The sequence below is a fragment of a genome, unplaced genomic scaffold (genome assembly GCF_019419815.1).
Source record: "Pyrus x bretschneideri cultivar Hongxiangsu unplaced genomic scaffold, Pyrus_bretschneideri_v1 Contig30, whole genome shotgun sequence".
Lineage (NCBI taxonomy): Eukaryota > Viridiplantae > Streptophyta > Magnoliopsida > Rosales > Rosaceae > Pyrus > Pyrus x bretschneideri.
In genome coordinates this window covers 5502139-5508138 of record NW_025999613.1, presented here as the reverse complement: position 1 = coordinate 5508138, position 6000 = coordinate 5502139, and positions in this window count along the sequence as shown.

Below are 6000 nucleotides of genomic sequence, written 5' to 3'. Positions count from 1 at the left end.
TGTTAGTTTGCTGTTTTGAGTCTTTTGGTTTGTTTTGGTGTTTTATGGTTTAGTTTTGCATTCTTTGAGTCTAGTTGAGTGTTTAAACTTTGTTTTTACGATTTTTGAGTCAGTTTAGAGTGTTTAGCAATCCCTCCTAATCCCCGGTTTAAGAATGATCCCTACTTACATATCTACTACAATTGGCAAAAAGAGGGTTAATTTGCGTGTTAAGTAATTTTCACATCATGATGTCATCCAATCCAATAACGTAAGGAAAATCTGAGGGTTAATTAGTGATGTCACGGTTAATCTGGGGTGTTGAGGTTCATGGTTTATTGAAAAGCAACTGGAAATCAATTTGTATGCAAGTGTGTCATGTGTGGAGAAGGACCCTCTAGCTAGCTAATCACCCATCCATATACCCAAATTCGTTCATAACTTTGTTTAGTTTAGTTTCTGTTTTGTTATAATTCAAATTCGTCAAAACCAAAACCCCCCCTTTATTTTAAGTGTCAATTAGGTTAGAATCTGAGCTCTTGTGTGTTTTTAAGTGTTTTGAGTCAAAACCAATTCTATTTTCGTCCAAGTTGAGTCTTAGAATCTAGTTTGAGTCTATTTGGTTGTTTTGTGTTGTTTAGAGTCTTTTGAGTTTGTTTTGAGTCATATAAGTTTAGTTAAGAGTCTTTTGAGTTTGTTTAAGTGTTTTTAAGCATATTTTTGTATCTTTGAGTCAGTTTTCATTAGATTAGCAATCCCTCCTAATCCCCGGCCTAGAACGATCCCTACTTATTGATAGGAGCATATTCATGCGACTTAATGAGCTTGTTCTCGTGCGTTTATGTTGTGTTTACTTAGTTATTTTAATGTTTAAGGCCACTTTTGTGTATTTTCAGATTATAAGGCCAAAGTGTGCACGAAGATGCAAATTGGAGTCTTTTGGAGTGAAAGAGGAATGAATGAGTTGAAGACTTGAAGAAACGACGAATTCCTACTCCAACGACGAATTCCTACCAAATCGAGGAATCCTACTCAAACAAGGATTCCTACTTGAAGTAGGAAAGTTAACCCTAGGTTTCCCGTTTTGGTAACCTTTCCTAAACTTAAACGTCCGTATTTTCTTGCCACTTTGAAGTCCTTGTATGCACTTTAGGACACAAAACAAAGGCCCTAGCCACTTTAAAACCCTTTGCCGAGCCCTTTTATTTTCTCCCCTTCCCTTGCCGTGCAAGGGGGGGCATTTAGGTCCATGTCATTCAATTAAACCCTATTTCCCTCTCCTAACCTAACCCTAGCCGCACCTTGCAGCCATCCCCTTTAAATTCTGATTTAAATCCCTAATTCTAGCATCCTTTAAATTAATTTTAGTTAATAAAAATAAACTAGGGTTTGAATTTCTGAAACCCTAGGTCTTCCACCACCTAGCCGCACCCTATATGCTCTATTTTTCATTCTTTTCATCTTGCAGCCGCATACTTCCATATTCCCCCTTTAAACCGTAGCCACCATCATTCACAGATTATTCAACCCTAAGCCGAGGCCATTCCTTCCCTTCTCTCCCAAAACCCGTGCATTCCATCACCCAAAAACCATCAGCCGCAGCCTTTCCCCTTCATTCCAGCCATCTTCCACACCTTTCCCACCATTGCCGCAGCTATCTCCACCCTTCCAGCCACCTTGTGCACCACGATATCACCAAAAATCCATCCCTAAACCAGAAAATCATCCAAAAGCACCATTTAACCTCACTGCCGCAGCAAGGAGAAGAAGAAAGAGGGACTTAGACGCGCAGAAATTCAAGTGGATTCGTTGGGCATTCTAAGTGTAATCAATCCTTTGTGCTTTATGTTTAAATTCAATTGTATTTCTCTTTCTGTGAACATGAGAGGCTAAATCCCTAGCTAGCTAGGGGGTGATTCGAAACCATGTTTATGCTTGCAATATGAATTGATTACTTTTGGTTGGAATTTCATGAATGGTGGATTCAATTCGTTTAACTGTTTGATTGATAACTTATTTGTGTATGTTTATTGAGAGTGCACGCTTAATTTTCATGCATGAATATGACGCTAGAATATAAGTGAGTTTCACCTAATAGTTATGAACTTATATTCGCAAGTAGTGGAGGTTGCTTATAAACAATCGCGTTAAGTGAATTCCTGGCAAGAGTATCATGCTTTTCATAGTTACAAATGCCTTGTCGATGCTTATGATTTCCAAAGAACGTAATGATTCTAACTTGTATCTTTATCATGCTGTTCATATAGAGAACTTGTTAGGAATAATTTGTTTGCGATGCAAATTCATCCAATTCAATGATTCTAGGGAAATCTGAAGGTTAATTTAAGCGGACCTAATTAACTTGGAGTGTCGAGTTTCATAATTCATCGAAAGACCAACTGAAAATCAAAGTGTATGCAAGTGTGACATGTGTGGAGAAGAACCTTCTAGCTAGCATTCATCCATATTTTCATCCAATTCATCTTTACAATCTGCCCTTAATTACAACCTGTGCATTTTAGTTAATTTCGTCAAAAACTCAATCCCCCTTTACTTTAGTGTCCAATTTAGTTAGAAAGTGTCTTAGTTTGTGTTTTTAAGTGTTTGGATTCAATTTATTACCCAAATTCGTCCAAATTCACCAAAGTGCTCAAAACTGCCCAGATTGTGTGTTTAAGGCAGTTTTGAGTGTTTTGGGGCTGTTTTGAGTCTTTTGATTTGTTTTAGTGTTTTAAGTGTGTAGTTTTGCATTCTGTGAGTCTAGTTTAGTGTTTTAACTTTATTTTACGTTTTTGAGTCAGTTTCCAAGTGATTTTGCAATCCCTCCTAATCCCCGGTTAAGAACGATCCCTACTTATACATATACTACAATTGTCACAAGAGGGTTTTAATTTGTGTGCTTATTTAGTTCGCATAACTTATATCTATACTACAATTGTGAAAAAGAGAGTTTAATTTGTGTGCTATTATATTTCACATCAGAAGGCCTAGTCAATGCTTAGGGTTTTCAAAAAGCTTAATGATCTTTGATTTTATCTCTATTATGCAGTTCATGTAGGGAATTTGATAAGAATAATTTGATTGTCGATGCGTATTCCATCCAATTCAATGAGACTAGGAAAATCTGAAAGTTAATTTGTGCTTTTCACAATTAATTTGGGGCATTGTCATTCATGGTTTAAAAGGGATAAAATCTAGAAATCAATTTATGTTACATATGTGCATGTGTGGAGAAGAACCCCCTAACTAGCCTTTTTCTCATTCAATTCACCTAGTTTAGTGCCTAATCTGTCTAGTTTACAATCTGTCCATTTTAATTAATTTCGTCCAAATCAATTCCCCATTTTATTAAGTATGTTAGATTAGTTAGAAAAGTCTTTGAATCTGTCCAAATTAGTGTTTTGAGTCTAAGTTAGTTAAATTTCGTCCAAATCACCCTTTAGAGTCTAGTTTGAGTCTATTTGAGTGTTTTGGGCTGTTTTGAGTCTTTTAAAGTTGTTTTGAGTCATATAGGTCTAGGTAAGTGTTTTAAAGTTAATTTTTGTGTTTCTAAGTCAGTTTAGAGTAGATTAGCCTCCCTAGTTAATCCCCGGTTAGAACGATCCCTACTAGCATGTATACTACAATTGTCACAAATAGGGTTTAATTTGTGTGTCAACATAATTTTCACATCAATTTCCTTTTATACTAACAGGTTGTTGATGATTCAGGCCCTTAATCTTGAATTTAAACCATTACCGGATCATTTCAAGTATCGACCCCCAACCCACATACATAAACAAGTTTTAATAACTTAGATAGGCAAATCACATTCATGCCTTAAGAAACAATAACTGGACGTAATCAATTCATATAAAACATATCATCATGGCTTCGAATTCACCTCTAACTAAAAAGAAATTAGTTCCACATGTTCGCAAAACAAAGATAACTAAACTTAAAAATTAAAAACAAAGATAGAATACACCTAGAAACACTCCAGGTGGCTCCTCCTTCCTTCCTTGCTGCCAACAATTGATAGGAGCATATTTAGGCGACTTACTTAGCTTGTTTTCGTGCATTTATGTTGTTAGTTCATAGTTGTTTTAGTAGTTTAAGCCATTTTCGTGTGTTTTTAGGTTCATATGGCTAAGGAAGCAAAAAGGTGCATTTTGGAGCAAAATTGGGCTTGGAATGGACGAAATTGAAGACCTAATGGAGTTAGGATTCCTAATCACAAGAGGATTCCTAATCAAATGAGGATTCCTAATCAAATGAGGATTCCTAATCAAATGAGGATTCCTAGTCAAAGAAGGTTTCCTACTTGAAGTAGGAAAGTTAAGCCAAGGTTTCCTATTTTGGTTCAACTTTTCCTAAACCTTAAAGACTCCATATTTCAGCAAGATCAAAGGCTCCTACCTATTCTAGGTCACAAAACAATGTTCCTTGCAACATTAAAGCCCTTGCCGTGTGTCCCTTGGTGTTTCCCTTCCTTGCCGTGCAAGGAAGGGCCTTGTTTCCTGTTTTGAGTCACTTAAACACTTTCCTTTTTCCTACCAAGATCAGTCATAACTCACATACCCTTTTATATTCCTAAATCCTTGCCTAAATTCAGAAATAAATGACATTCCTTTTCTTTCCAACCTTAGCCGCAAGTCACCTTCTTATTCCTTTCAATTTCTGATTTTATGTTTCCTATTCTTCAAAGATTTAGAATTAATTCTTTTCCTAAACTAAGTAATAAAGCCTTTAGGTCCTTTCTTCCCTATAAATACCCTTGTGCCGCAACCTTATGGACCTAATTCCCCCTTCCACACAACCTGCCTTCATTCACAAAATCATCCAAGTCTTGCCGCAGCCTTCCATCCCAATTCCCACCATTCTTCGACTTTCAATCCTTCATCCAAACCACCCTACACCACCACTAAGCCTTGCCGCACCACCATACCTCCATAAACCCAACTTAAACCCAGAAACTCATTCATAAACCCACCTTAGCACTTGTGCCGTGACCTAGCAAAGAAGAGGAGAAAGAAGACGAGGCCTTGGATGTTTATGCATTCAAGTTGGAGTGTTGGAACGCTTCTAGGTGTAATCTATCTTTTGTTTTCAATGTTCAATTCTAATTTCCTTTGTTTTGTTATGAACATGAGAGGCTAAACTCGTTTTAGCCTAGGGATGCTTTAAAGCCGTGATTACGTTTATAATATGAGTTGATCAATTCCAGTTGTGACTTCATAAATTGTGAATGCAATTTACTTAACCGTTTGATGCATAACTTATTCTTGTATGTTGATTAGGGAGGCCTACTTAATTTCCATGCTTGAATTTGGTGCTAGAATATAAGGGAGTTTCACATAATCGTTTCAACCTTATATTCACAAGTAGTTAAGGTTGTTTTCACAATCATGTTAAGTAAATTCCTAGCATGCGTATCATGATGTCATAGTTACAAGTGCTTTGTCAATACTTATGATTTCCATTGAACGTAATGATCTTTGATTGTATCTCTATTATGATGTCATGTAGGGGACTTTTGAAGAATGCTTTGGGTTGTCGTATGATGTCATCCAATCCAATAACTTAAGGGAAATCTGAGGGTTAATTAGTGATGTCACGGTTAATCTGGGGTGTTGAGGTTCATGGTTTATCGAAAAGCAACTGGAAATCAACTTATGTTTGAATGTACCATGTGTGGAGAAGTATCCCTTGGCTAGTCCATCATCCATTGGTTTTATTCAAATTCGTCCAAAAATCTGTTTTAAGTTTTAAGTTACTTGTTTTCTTTTAAATTCGTCCAAAAACAAATCCCCTTTTCTTACTTGTTCCAAATCTGTCCAAAAGTGTGTTTTAGAGTCTTTTGAGTCAAACCTAATTGTATTTTCGTCCAAATTGAGTCCTAAGGTCTGAATAGAGTCTTTTTGGTTGTTCTGAGTTGATTTGAGTCTTTAAAATCTGTTTTGAGTCATATAAGTTAGTAAAGAGTCTTTTGAGTTTATATTAAGTGTTTTAAAAGCTTATTTTCATATCTTTGAGTCTATT